The 15,095-nt window shown below is 31.6% G+C and overlaps 1 protein-coding gene across 2 annotated transcripts in view; it reads right to left on the reverse strand.

The window, feature by feature from the left end:
- Positions 1-15,095, reverse strand: part of LOC126885296 (lachesin) — a 909,437-nt gene that overhangs the window by 538,644 nt on the left and 355,698 nt on the right. Inside the window, exon 1 of one of the 2 annotated variants that reach the window (XM_050651813.1) lies at positions 13,670-13,808. The exons of the other annotated variant lie outside the window; for it this stretch is intronic. The gene's annotated coding sequence lies outside the window, so the exon portion shown is untranslated. Of the gene's footprint in view, positions 1-13,669; positions 13,809-15,095 lie in introns of those variants that run through there. 2 annotated transcript variants of the gene reach the window in all.

The following is a 15,095-nucleotide window of genomic DNA, read 5'->3' on the forward strand; positions in this document are numbered from 1 at the left end:
AAATTTACTACCAATGTTGCTGTCACTGAATATATCTTGAAGTACAGGACAACATATCTAAAACTTGTCAGGTCAGCTAAAAAAGCCAATTTAGACATTTAGCATCTGTAAAAATATTAGTACATTTGGACGTTGAGAGGTGACTCAAATTTTTTTGCAGAAATTTCTTGAAAATAATTCAAATAATAATATTTGAGTTATCCTCCCTCTCAAAAAGGTCCGGAACATTGTTTAAATAATCAAAATATCAAAAAATGAAGGAAAAATTCGATTTTTTTCTTCGTTTTTTGATTATAACTTTAAGAGTTATTCATTTCCGAGAAAAGTTGTATTGACATAAAAGTTGTGTAATTAAATTTCCTACAATATAGAGTTAGTTGATAATTTAAAAAATAGTCACCCTTGTTGCAAAATAGCAATAATTTGGAAAAAAACTATACAAAAACAAGTATTCGCATTTTACGTTTTTCAACCATTTATGCTAAACTTAAGACCTTAAAATTTCACCAAGAAAAACTATATGATACAGTTAAACAATACTGTAAATTTTATTAAGATCGGTTCAATAGATTTTGCAAAATAAATTTTGCAATCCAGCTTTCGCAAAAAAATTCATTTTTTCAAACTGTTACAGGACTGAAAATAAAGCAGATAGCAAATTGAAATTTTTGTTGCTTATAGAAATGTACTGTACCTTTCAGCTGCAATCTTCAAAACTAAAATGGATTAACCACCACGGCGTCAGGAATTTTTTTAAATAAACATTAATTATTGGTGTTGCGCGCAGGACACCGGATAGTTTGCTCTGAGTGGGCATTCCACTGACCTTTGATAATTATTGATACATTTTAATTTTTATTACATTTCGATATAAATAAATAAATTTGTTTATTGCAAAATAAAAACACATACTCTATCCTTTGAAATAACATTATTTTAGCAAAAACTTTGTTTGTTCATATATTTTAACTTGAGAATAAAAGTTTATTATTTTTAAACACATACAATTGTTTAAACAATATTTCACAAACAATAATAAAGTTAGTTTGATTTTTGTGGAATTAAAATATTAAAATACAACAAAATATAGAGTAAGAAAATAATATATTAGATGAAGATTGGAAGAAATTTTGGTGGAAATCAACTTCATGTGAATCGAACACCGCTGTCCTGCGCGTAGCACCAATAATTAATGTTTATTTAAAAAAATTCCTGACGCCGTGGTAGTTCATAGATTTTAACTTTGCAAATTGCAAATGAAAGGTACAGTACACTTCTATACGCAAAAAAAATTTCAACTTGCTATCTGCTTTATTTTCAGTCCTGTAATATTTTGAAAAAATGAATTGTTTTTGCGAAAGCTGGATTGCAAAATTTATTTTGCAAAATCTATTAAACCGATCTTAATGAAATTTACAGTATTGTTTTACTGTATCATAAAGTTTTTCTGGGTGAAATATGAAGGTCATAAGTGTAGCATAAATGGTTGAAAAATGTAAAATGCGAATACTTGTTTTTGTATGGTTTTTTTCGCAATTATTGCTATTTTGCAACAAGGGTGACTATTTTTTAAATTTTTAACCAATTTTATATTGTAGGAAATTTAATTACGCAACTTTTATGTCAGTTCATCTTTTCTGGGAAATGAATACTTTTAAAGTTATAATCAAAAAACGAAGAAAAAAAGCGAATTTTTCCTTCATTTTTTGACATTTTAATTATTTAAACAATGTTCCGGACCTTTTTGAGAGGGAGGATAATTCAAATATTATTATTTGAGTTATTTTCAAGCAATTTCTGCAAAAAAATTTGAGTCACCTCTCAACGTCCATCTCAAAACAGATGGGCCCTGGACTAATTATCAAAATCGTCTGGGAAGCTCTAAAAGTGTTGCAAAAGAAACTTGGTCTATAGTAAACGATCTTCGAAATAAAACTCACAGAGCTCAATCATTTTCCCTTCCAAATCCTGAAAGTCTAAACGACTACTTCGTTAATGTGAGTAAAAATATAACATCAACAATTTTGCCGCAACAAGATCCCATTTCCTATCTTCCTAATTCAAGAAAGGTCTCGAATTCATCCTTTTTACGACCAGTCGATAACTCTGAACTGATCCAAACAATCAATAGTGTCAAAAGCAAATTATTCTGTAGTACTGATGGACTATCTATAAAAATTTTCTCTAATCTCACAGAAAATGTGTTGGAAATCCTCCTCTCACTAATTAATGATTCCTTCGAAAAAGTTAAATTTCCAGAGTGCCTAAAGACAGCCATTATTATTCCTCTTCATAAGGGTGGCGAAAAATCTGATGCCTGCAACTATAGACCTATTGCCTTACTACCGGTGCTCTCCAAAATTATTGAGAGACTCATTAAAACTCGACTTATGTCCTTTATCGTTGATAACAACATTTTATCACAAAATCAGTTCGGTTTTTTAACAAATAAATGTACCACTGATGCCATGTTTTCTGTACTACATGAGGTTTACCAAGCACTAAACAATAATCTTTACACTGCCACTGTTTTCTGCGACCATGCCAAAGCTTTTGATTGTGTAAATCACGACATCTTGATTACAAAACTAAATTTATATGGAATTCGTGGTATTTCTTTGAATTGGTTCCAATCCTACTTGAATAATAGGAAACAACTAGTTAGAGCAAATGATACTGACTCTAGTCTCAAAAACATTGTATGTGGAGTACCACAAGGTTCAGTATTGGGTTCTTTACTGTTCCTTATCTTTATAAATGACATCACTAATTTAAAAATCAATGGGAAAATTTTTCTTTTTGCTGATGATCACTTGGAGCAACTCAACTATTGTATCTCTTCATGAAACTATAACTTCGGATCTACTGACGATAAAGACCTGGTTTGACTCTAATTTACTCTCTTTTAACGTAAATAAAACAGTAGCACTATCCTATAAAGGAGGTCTTCAACCTTTGCCTCTTAATAACAGCCAGATCAGTACCGTTGATTCTGTAAAATTTCTTGGTAGTTTTTTAGACAGCAACCTCAAATGGTCCCTTCATATCGATTCGTTAAGTAAGAAACTCGCCTCAGCTTGCTATGCAATAAGATCTGTCTTAAGGGAACTCAATTTAGCATCTTCTAAAATAACATATTTTTCGTTGTTCGAGTCACATCTTCGATATGGTCTTCCTTTATGGGGTTCTAGTACAGCAGCTCAATTTGATGACATTTTTATATTGCAAATAAGGGCAATAAGATATCTGTTTGGCCTCAGAAGATCTACACATTGCAGAAGTTACTTCAAAAATAACGAAATTTTAACACTTCAATCTTTATATATTCTAGAAACGGTTTGTTTAATTCGTAAACACCTTCATGTCTTTCCATCAAGGCCCGATCATCTTTACTCCACCAGAAATTCAATCTTTGATATTTATTTACCGATTCCATCCACCGAGTTAGTAAAGAAATCTATATTATATTCCGCAAAGAAACTGTACAATCATCTTCCGTTACAATTTAAATCTGCAACATCTTTCCCTAAGTTCCGTAAAATGACAAAAGCCTATTTATCCAAAAGACCATATTATTCAATAGAAGAATTTCTCAATGAATAACTAAGAAAATTGGGTTTCATACGCAGTAGCATAAATTTGTCAGTTCCTTATGTTGTACCTATTTTATTTTATTTGTTGTATGTTCAATTTGCAATTTATATAAATTTTGCAATAAATTGTTTTTGTCTTGGCTTTTATATTTTATACTGTACATTATTGACGATTTATCTAATTTTAGTAAATTGTAGTTGTTATTTGTTATTTATATTATGTTTTTCTTTTGACTGTATGTAAGCTTTGTCAAAAAATTGTGAAAATTTTCAGTGGCAATAAAGCATATTTCTATTCTATTCTATCATAATATGTTCTCGTAAAGTAGGATCAAATTTTGATATCGATTTAAATAAATCAATGAAGCTCCCACTATTCATAAACTCACCGTCTGTCTTTATAGCTTCTCTGTGACCTCTGAAAGCGAGACTATGAGAGGCTAAGAAGTTAATAATATCGATTAATCTATCAAACAAATTGTACCAATGTTTTTGAGATTGACGAATTAGCCTTTCGTTTCCTTTGTCTATTGTTTTTTCGTTTTTTATGCATCTCTCTAATGTGATCCATTGGAACATAAATGTCATGAACGCTGAACGCTATATCATGACGCTGAATATCTGATATGGGCCAGCGGTGACTTGCAATGCAGCGGGGATTTCTCGCGAGCGAAAGCGACTCCAGCACTTTTTTCGGCGCGTTCATGGCTTAGGTTTAAGTAATACATAAATCTCCATGGCGCGAGGCCCCTCGGACCGCGAGGCCGTGGGCGGTTGCCCACGTCGCCCACGCCCTGCGCCGCCTGTGGTAATCGAAAACGAACAGAGTCCATAGGTTGAAATCATGACAGGAGTTAGGCAGGGATGTATTCTATCTCCACTACAATTCAATGTACAGTCGGAAAAATGAAAGAATACCCATGAACGAACATATAAAACACGCTGTATTTTCCTGTCACCATCTCACAAAGAAAATTGTTCAGTGCAAGTACATGTAACAATAATTATTACACGTACTTGCGCTGGCCAATTTTTTGTTTGACACGGCGCGGCGACAGGAGAATACAGCGTGTTTTATATGTTCGTTCATGGGTATTCTTTCATTTTTTCTACTGTATATAGTAAATCCATTTTTGAAGAAGCATGACTAGTGATGTGAGTCGAGAATATTTCCGAGAACTTTCCATAATATTTCCGAGAACTTTTGAGAATATATCCAAGAGCCTTTTTGACATAAGAGTCAGTGACGTAATTTGAATTTACATGGAAGTAACGCTATTTAATTCACACGGCCGGCGAACATCTACCTCTACCAAAAGTACAAAAGGAACATCACCTTCATTATTTTTATCCTAAAAATGCCTAAAGCTATACTAAAAGTGTAAACTTTGCAAATCATAATTTGGGATTTACAATTTATAAACATTGTAAATCAACAGTCTTGATTTGTTTATTTCTAGTGCATCTATATTATGATTGTAGTATAGGTATAACGCATGGGAATATTTCAAAAAGAAATAATAAATAAAAAGAAAAAAATCAAAACTACAATAAAGTTATAACATTTAAACTGTAAAAACTAGATGGGTTCAATCCTTAATAGTATAAAAAACCTTATTGCGTCTAAAAGTGCTTTAACGATGCTTATGGTCATAGAGGGAAACAATTTAAAATGTTCACAGAATGTTAAACAGAACTGTCTGGATGATGAAATATTTTGGATAAAGTTGCAAAAAGTAGCAGTTGTTCTAACACCAATTGTGTGTGGATTAGGTTTTATTGGAAGGCAATATGTTTAAAATATCCTAGGTTGTCAAGGCATTTAAGGATACAGAAAATATTTTTACCGAGAATATTCCATTATTTTCAATCAGTAAGTCTGAGGAAAAGGAATGCTTATCTAAATTAGAAAAAAGAAAAAAATGGCAGTGAATCATGTGCACTATGCTGCAAACTTACTTGATTCTTCTTTAACAAAACAAAGATTCACTGGTGAAGAGCATGTAAGTATTAGCTCTGCAGTGTATAGACAAGATATTAACCAATCGTCCCAAGTTTATTAACAAAAAAGAAAATATTTTTACAAAACTAACAAAGTTCTGTGCAAAAGCAGACCTTTTTTCAATGAATTTTATTTGATTACAGCACGATCAGTAGATTGGTGACAAGGAATGTACACCAAAACTTTTTAAAAGATTTGGCAATTACAGTTAGTCTAAGATCCGATATAAGGTCGAACTGCACCGATCTGTTTAATGGAAAAAAATTATTTTATATGTAAATTAGTATGTTAAACATTATAAAAAACAAGGGGTGCCTGATATAATCCTGTTCTGACTATAATTAATAAATAATTAAATAATGATTTTTTTCATAAATTTGACTGACGTGTTTAACAAAAAAAATTAACACTATCGGTAAGTGCAAAGCCTATAGGATATGTAAAAATAGGGGTGCCTGTAAAAAGCCTGTTCTAAATGGGGGTTGCCTAATTTTTAAAATTTTACAGCGTCTACTTATGAATAATTGAACATGTGTAAAACTTTGTTATTACTAATTTTTCGAAAAAAAGTTATTCTTTATAAAAAGTTCTGCATGATGTAAATCCTATGATTCAACCATCAGATATCAAATTTTGTCAATCTTATACGAGTTATGTCAAAAAATGTTAATTTCGGTCAAGAGTGACTTCGACCTTTCGAAAATTGTTATTATGAAACGGTATTAACAATCAAAAAATATGTATTAGTACGCAATTACATCATTATAATTAAAAAAAATGCAAATTTTTCTGAAATTAGATTCTAAACTTCATTTTTATTTCTTACAAGTAGGATAACTCTTTTATTATCAATTTTGCGAAAAAAAAGCAATTGTTCATAAAGAGCTTTGAATTGTCTAAAACCTAAGGTGCAGCCATCATCAATTTTATAAATTTTATACGGGATATGTCAAAAAATATGAATTTTGCTCGGGAAAAAAGTTATTCTAGGTCTGGATCCCGCGTATGAAAAAAAAGTTGATTAATAGCAAGCTGAAAATTTGTTAATAGCTTAAGGGTGTCTAGTCGAATAAACTTTGATATATGGGAACACTGAAACAGGGGTAGTTTTAATTGTGGAACAGGTTAAAAATTTGGAACGGTTACAGCACGAAAACGGCACATTTATTTTGTCCGACAGAACAGACTTAAACTCTCCGAACAGAGATTAAACTCTCATGAAAAAATCAGACTGCTATTTATTACCTGTCATAATTCCTGTCATTTGATATATTCTACATGTTCCACTCATTAAAACGGCCATTTGGTGATAAATAGCAGTCTGATTTTTGCATGAGAGTTTAATCTCTGTTCGAAGAGTTTAAGTCTGTTCTGTCGGACAAAATAAATGTGCCGTTTTCGTGCTGTGACCGTTCCAAATTTTTAACCTGTTCCACAATTAAAACTACCCCTGTTCCAGTGTTCACACATATCAAAGTTTATTCGACTAGACACCCTTAAGCTATTAACAAATTTTTAGCTTGCTATTAATCAACTTTTTTTTCATACGCGGGATCCAGACCTATATGTTGCAATATAGAATTATATCCTTAAAATTGGACTATTCTGAAATATAATAGTATGAAACAACTCTTGAGCGAAATTCATTGGCAAAAAAGGAAAATCACTGGCAAAAGCTCGCAATATATGTAGGTACTTATATATTTACAAGTACTATGAAATATCCAATAATTTGGAAATATATTTACATTAGATTAATTAAAAAAACTCTAAATATTAAATATTGAAATATATTATAATACATTTTTCAATACAAATCCTAAAATCGGTCAGGAATTTAGACATTCTTGACAACTTTTTTGAAAGGAACGTTCGATATTTCCATATATTTAGCTGTTGCCTGGAAACGGAAATCTTATTTCCTTACAGGAATTTCCTGTAAGGAATAGTGCACTGTACAACAAATGAGAAAAAACGACATATTTGTCACGAGCGCAGACATTTGTTGGCACGAGCCGAGGAACTAGGCGAGGACCGCAAATCAAGCGAGGGAGAAATATGTAATTTTCTCATGTGTTGTACACTGTACTTTTTCTATGGATGCGGTTTTGTCAAGAGTTCAAACTTCAAAATTTAATAGTTTAGGTGCTTTTAGGTATAATATATGCATAAATTGAAATAAAATCATCACATTTCCGACTTACTGTAGCCTTCTTTCGTTAATTGTAAGTTCAACTTCCTTCTCTTTACCTATTCTTCTCAGTACTTCATTGTCCGTAACTCTATCTACCCAGGAAACCCTCACAATTCTTCTATAGGTCCACATTTCAAAGGCGTTAAGTCGTCTCATTGTCTCCAAATTTAACGTCCATGGTCCATAACTTATGGTTTTGAATAATAAAATTCTTGTACTGAATAAAATATCTTTAATAATTATTTTTTATTTTTAATTTGAAATTTTTGACAACTGACATTGTTCATTTATATTTACATCCTTGAAAAAGATAAACGTTTCAAGTAACTATGTGTTGCTTTCTGGTTGCAATTTATAACGATATTTAAATGCTTTATTTATAATGAATAATATATTAGCGCACTTATAACCGGCAAAATAACGCAAAAGATGGAAAACATATTAAGTTGTAAGATAAAAAGAGATGAACCTAGTGGAGGTGTTAAATTTAACGATAGTATTGATTGTTTCACACCTTTAGACGTATCGGACGAGTTTGAGAAATGCCACTGTCACAGTGACAGTTTTAGTTGACATACTCTTCTGATACGTCTAAAGGTGGGAAAAAATCAATATAATGTTAATCTATAAGTAACTATCGCTAAATTTAACAAATCTACTAGTTTTGTTCCCTTTTATCTCACAATTTAATATGTTTTCCATCTTTTGCGCTATTTTGCCGGTTATTAGCACGCTCATCACTGTATACATATATTGCGAGTTTTTGGCAGCGATTTTCCCTTTTTGCCAATTTTGCCAAGTTTGCCGATTTTGCCAATGAATTTCGCTTAAGAGATTTTTTATACCTTTATATATTTCAGAATATTTCAAATTATAAGGATATTCTTCTATATTGCAACATATATTTAATACTGAATAACTTTTCTCCGGAGCGAAATTCAAATTTTTTTTATATACCTCGTATAAAGTATATAAAATTGATGATGGCTGTACCTTAGGTTTTAGACAATTCAAAGCTATTTATGAACAATTGCTTTTTTTTTTCGCAAAATTGATAATAAAAGAGTTATCTTACTTGTATAAAATAAAAATGAAGTTTAGAATCAAATTTCAGAAAAATTTGCCAATTTTTTTTTTAATTATAATGATGTAATTCCGCACTAAAACATATTTTTTGATTATTAATACCGTTTTATAATAACAATTTTCGAAAGGCCGAAGTTACTCTTGGACGAAATTAACATTTTTTGATAACTCGACATAATAACTCGTATAAGATTGACAAAATTTGACATCTGATGGTTGAATCATAGGATTTACATCATGCAGAACTTTTTATAAAGAATAACTTTTTTTCGTAAAATTAGTAATAACAAAGTTTTACACATGTTCAATTATCCATAAGTAGACGCTGTAAAATTTTAAAAATTAGGCAACCCCCATTTAGAACAGGCTTTTTACAGGCACCCCTATTTTTACATATCCTATAAGCTTTGCACTTACCGATAGTGTTAATTTTTTTTGTTAAACACGTCAGTCAAATTTATAAAAAAAAATCATTTTTTAATTATTAATTAATTATAGCCAGAACAGGATTATATCAGGCACCCCTTGTTTTTTATAATGTTGAACATACTAATTTACATATAGAATAATTTTTTTCCATTAAACAGACCGGTGCAGTTCGACCTTATATCGTATCCTCTACTAAGTAATGGGGATACTAGATTACTATGCTGAAACAGAGCTCAGTTATAGCACATACTCTTTCATACATAATAAAAGAAGAAATAGACTGACTATAGATAGAGCAGGGAAGTTAATGTTAAAGTTAATAGCTCATAATGAAAAACTCCTAAAATATTATAAACATGGAAAAATGGTATGTGATGAGAGTCTTTCTATAACTCATGTGTTGGAACCACGGCCAGACTCTAAATCCATATCAGAAAATGAAAGATTAAGCCAGACGGAGAGAGACTCTTCATTATATTCTCTTCATAATACATATATTCTCTTCATAATACAGACTCCAGCTTATGTGAAGAAAATGTCTGACTCACAAGACTAGACTCTTAGTTATTTATACAGGGTGTCCCGAAAAGATTGGTCATAAATTATACCACACATTCTGGGGTCAAAAATAGTTCGATTGAACCTAACTTACCTTAGTACAAATGTGCTCACAAAAAAAGTTACAGCCCTTTGAAATTTTAAAATGGAGATCGATTTTTTTCAATATATCGAAAACTATTAGAGATTTTTTATTGAAAATAGACATGTATCATTCTTATGGCAGTATCATCTTAAAACAAAATTATAGTGAAATTTGTCCACCCCCTAAAAATTTTATGGGAGTTTTGTTCCCTTAAACTCCCCCAAACTTTTCTGTACGTTCCAATTAATTCATTATTGTGGTACCATTAGTTAAACACAACGTTTTTAAAACTTTTTCGCCTCTTAGTATTTTTTCGATAAGCCAGTTTTTATCGAGATGCGGCTTCTTTTTTAATATGTTTAAACCTTTGTTTCCTGTTCCTTTAAACCCCCCAAATGTTTGTGTACGTTCCAATTAAACTATTGTTGCGGTACCATTAGTTAAACACAGTGTTTTTAAAACTTTTTTGCCTCCTAGTCTTTTTTTGATCAGTCACCTTTTATCGAGATGTGGCTTCTTTTTCAAAATATACCTAAAAATGTAAATTATAAATAAATTTTCAGATTATTAACAGGTTTCTATAATCGTACTTACCATGTAAAAATATGTGGTGGATTCGACAAATATTCAAAATATTTCAATAAACACTGGCTTATCGAAAAAGTATGAAGAGGCAAAAAAGTTTTTAAAAAATAATGTGTTTAACTAATGGTACGACAATAATAATTTAATTGGAACGTACACAAAAATTGGGGGGGGGGGTTTAAGAGAGCAAAACCGCCATAAAATTTTTATGGGGTGCACAAATTTCACTTTATTTTTTTTTTAAAGATTTTGCTGCCATAATAACGCCACATGTCCATTTTCAATAAAAAATCTCTAAGAGTTTTCGATATATGAAAAAAAAATAGATTTTCATTTTGTAACTTCAAAGGGCTGTAACTATTTTTGTGTGCACTATTGTATATAGGTATTAAATCAGGTTCAATCAACCTATTTTTTACCCAAGAATCTGTGGTATAATTTATGACCAATCTTTTCGGGAAACCCTGTATATTTTATCTATAGGAATACAGATTTGGGATTTGTCTGTCTGCCAAATCTAATGTTTTAATTTTAATGACTAATAACAAATATTCAGAGTATTTTTTTAATTAGTTAAATAAATTTTTGTAAGTATTTTTGGACATTTAATTTTTAATCGATTTTTCTGTAGTCGTAATACCACAACAATAAGTAAAGCTAACTTACTGATTTGTATAATTTACTATAATAATTTTAATAAAAATTGATATATTTCCATAAGTTTCCGTAAATTTCCAATATTCCCGGAATGTTTCCGGAAACTTTCCGGCGTTCGAATCTTCTCGGAAATTTTACATCACTAAGCATGACTATCTGACGATACAGTCATTATCACTGAAAGTGAGAAAGACCTGCAGAAGGCCCTTAGGATGCTCACAAATGTGATGGAGAGACAATATATGGTCAGATTTAAGGACAATGGGCCTACCCACTGGCCCAACTATCATGGACGACCGTTCGAGATGGAGGCGAGTTGTGCAGTCAGCCAAGACGTACCCCGTGTTGTAGTGCTACCAGAAGAAGAAGAAGAATCATAGGAAACACTATGCAATGTACAGCGTATAAATGAGTAAATACTAAATTGAAAAAAAAATGGAATAATGACATCGGTATAATGGCGGACGCAAGGTCGTTAAAATATCAAAGAAAAATCATTAAGTGGTAGAAGTAACATCCAACACCGCAAGAAATGGAGCAACAATCTTCCATAGAGGCAACAACTCACCAATGAACAAGCAAAGTTGCTTGTATACAGGAATAAAAAGAAAAATAAGAACACGAAGTCTTTTTTAATTTTCACTGGTTTTAAATTCTATTTTCTGAAAAAAAATCTGGTAAAGAGTAGCTTTTATACTTCAGTTCTACTGAGTTTCTGTTTTTTAGTTTTTTTGACATGAAAGTTCACATCATATAAAAAGAAAATATAGTTTACAACAATAATATCGGATTAGGTTAACCTCTGTATAAGATGGTTTGGTTAATATGAATATTGATAAAACGGGATAGAGGCAAATTCAAGCACAAGGTAAAATCACAAGGGAAACATTTCGACAGCTATTAGTTTAATATTCAAGCGCACACTGATAGGTCGGGTGACATAAAGCGTTTTGAGATGCTTTGTAGCAGGTTCATTATGAAATTACTATTGTTTTGTCAAATCGGGTTCATTTATGCAAACATTTCTATTGGCTTCAAATACTACTATGAGCCATGCTCTGCTCAACTGAATGACGTATTCATTAAGGTGAGTATACACATAAACATTATACCGAACTAAAAGAATAGTGATAGTATTTTCTACATATTATATTAAGTACTGGGGTATTCACTATATTTTGACTCCCTGTAAAATGCTTTATTTACAGAATTAGGAATAAATGTAAAATAAAAAAGTTATTAGATTTTTAAATTATGATTTTTTACATATATATCATACTAGTGACGTCATCCATCTGGGCGTGTTGACGTAATGGACTATTTTTTTAAATGAGAATAGGGTATTGTGTGGTAGCTCATTTTAAACGTTATTCAGTTCCCTGTTCAATAATATAAACATTAACATGATTATTTATACCGATCTAGCAGCAGCAGCAGCAGAACAAATGGGGTTACATATAAATCAAAATAAAACCAAATTCATGGCGACTAACACACACACACAAGAGCTGGAAATGTTGACGCAGATCTAATCATCAATGTCCAAAACTTCGAAGCGGTAAAAGAGTTCATATATCTAGGGACATCGGTTAACCCCAATAGTAACACATAATCTGAGGAAATAAAAAGGCGACTAATAATTGCAAACAGGTCATGGTCTATCGAAGTACTTATCTAACAAACGTGTGTCTCAAAAAACTCGTATCAGGCTCTATATAACATTGATAGTCCCCATTCTCACATATGGATCAGAGGCATGGACGCTAACTAAAACAGATGAATCCGCTCTATCGATTTTGAAAGAACAGTGCTACAGAAGTGAAACAACGACGATTAATAAGAAAGAAGAAGATAGCCTTTTGAAATTTGAAAGAAAAATAATGACAACAAAACTGGAGTACAACGTAACAAGAGAGGGAGAAATAAGAATGAAAGCAAATGCCGAAATTAACGAAGAATTAAAGGCAGAAAATATAGTCAGATAGACATAATCTCTTAGTTTAGAATGGATAGGTCATATACAGAGACGCCCACAATCAGATATGTTGAGAAGAAGACATGAAAGCAATGAATGTGATAGACTGAAAAGTTCAGTGCAATGACAGGAAGAAGAGGAAAAGAGTCACGAATGCAGCAAAGACACAGTAAGCTATAAATGACAGAGAAATCCACCTCACCGAAGAATAGGATTTTGAACGCCATGGCGTCAACTATAATTCCTAGGGGTTGTAAATGCTTAATGAATGAATTAATGAATATTAAAACAGCAGAAGGTTAAATAAATAATATGTTCCTATATTGACAATACCGTATGTTTTAAGAGAGTCCGTATTTTATTTACATATTGCTACAATAAGTAATTTGTCCAGAGAATCTTTCCCATTGGCACTAACCAACCCATCCACCAGCCAATCAAAAATATCATTGTAATGGGCGTGGATGATACAGGGTGAGTCATGAGAAATTGTAAATATCCTTACCTCTTCCTAGAGTTTCTACTTCCTACTTCCCATGGAGAACAACCAAGGACATGCATGGCGAGTTGTGCATTTCGACTAAAATTTCTATTCGTCATAACTTTTGAACTGTATGGGCAACGTGTCTTAGATTTTGGACAAACAATACACCACTACCTCTTCATGAACTGATTTATTCAAACTAGAAAAAATCAGTATCAGTTTTAAAAGATTAGAAGGTTTTGTTCATAAAAAAGTTTAGTTCTTATGAGGTTTTTGAATAATAAAAAAAAAATAAAAAAAAATTAAAATGACATCATTATTTTTCCCATACGATTAAAATCAATTAAAAAAAAAATCAAATTTGACCACGAATTAAAAGTTTAACAAAGTGAACCATAAATGTAAATAGTTACACATTAAAAAAAGAACTTTCTATAATACCACGTTTTTATTATTTAAAAGACACAATATAAAAGTCCAAAAATAAAAAATTTTAAAAATAAAAAAAGGATTTTCTTTACCGGGAACCGAATCCCGGCCTCCTGGATGAAAGTTCGGTGTATTATCCAGCGTAGACCATCAAGGTGACGTAGATTTTTTAGATTTCAAATAGAATATTAAAATCAAACTACGCTGTGAGCTGTGACTGACCGACTTGATTTTGTGACAATTACGTCCCTTTTAGATATTGTTTTGTTTGCGACCTTTCCGTGGTATGTACATCTGTACAAGAGCTGTTGTTGCATTTTGATCGAGTTTTGACTTATTTTGTAAATTAAAAGTGCTCTTAGCAGGGGCGGCTCGTGATAGTATAAGGTGGTGAGGCACACTACACCTGAGGAATTTTATTATTATGGTTAGCTTCTCTTTAATGGCCAGAAGGTTGATTTTGTGACGTCATAATGCTAGGACGAATCTAGGACCAATAGTCCCGGACAAAAAATCCTCACAAATTATCCCTGGACAAGAAATCCCCAGACAAATAATCCCCGGACAAAAAGTCCCCACAAAAAATCCCGGACAAATAATCTACAAAAATTTTTTATTCAAAATATCCCTACAAAGAATTCCGGACAAAAAATCATCAGGAAATATTTGCTGTCAATTAGTTCTCTAAAACTTTTCCAGTGAATTATGCGATCGACTCAAATGCTTTTAGCCTCAGTGCATAGAGTTATTTTGAATTCCAATTCCATATTGAAAACTTCAAGTTTTACATAACAAAAGAGTGTGCGTTTTTTCAAAAATCGTGGAAGATATGGGGAATGAGCTAAGGCTGTGGGAATCATGTTGCAATATTATTCGCTTAAATCTTTTGCTCACTCTGATTTGAATGTATGTTCAGAAAAAAATTACAAAAAAAAAACACAACCACAGCATACAACATTTTTGAAACACTTAAAAACTACTTTTGTATGTAAACTTGTAAACGTCCGATGTGGAAGTG

Source organism: Diabrotica virgifera, chromosome 5 (genome assembly GCF_917563875.1).
Source record: "Diabrotica virgifera virgifera chromosome 5, PGI_DIABVI_V3a".
Lineage (NCBI taxonomy): Eukaryota > Metazoa > Arthropoda > Insecta > Coleoptera > Chrysomelidae > Diabrotica > Diabrotica virgifera.